Below are 350 nucleotides of genomic sequence, written 5' to 3'. Positions count from 1 at the left end.
AGGCTTTACATTGAGGTCTTTGAGCCATTTGGAATTGACTTTTGTGCAGGGTGAAAGATAGGGGTTTAGTTTCATTCTTCTACAGGTGAAGATCCAGTATTGCCAGCACCATTTGCTGAACATGCTGTATTTCATCCAGTTAATGTTCTTGGCCCTTTGTCAAATATCAGGTAGGCTAAAATTGCAATTACTCATATTTGGGTCTTCAATTTTGTTCCATTCATCTATGGGTCTATTTTTATGCCAGTACCATATTGTTTTTATGACTATAGCTCTGTAGTAGAGCTTAAAATCTGGTATAGTAATCCCCCCAGCATTGCTCTTAGTTCTCAAGGTTGTTTTGGCTATAC

Source organism: Nannospalax galili, unplaced genomic scaffold (assembly GCF_000622305.1).
Source record: "Nannospalax galili isolate Female #2095 unplaced genomic scaffold, S.galili_v1.0 scaffold233, whole genome shotgun sequence".
NCBI lineage: Eukaryota > Metazoa > Chordata > Mammalia > Rodentia > Spalacidae > Nannospalax > Nannospalax galili.
The sequence above is the reverse complement of the archived record's forward strand: the minus strand, read 5'-3'. Positions refer to the sequence as shown.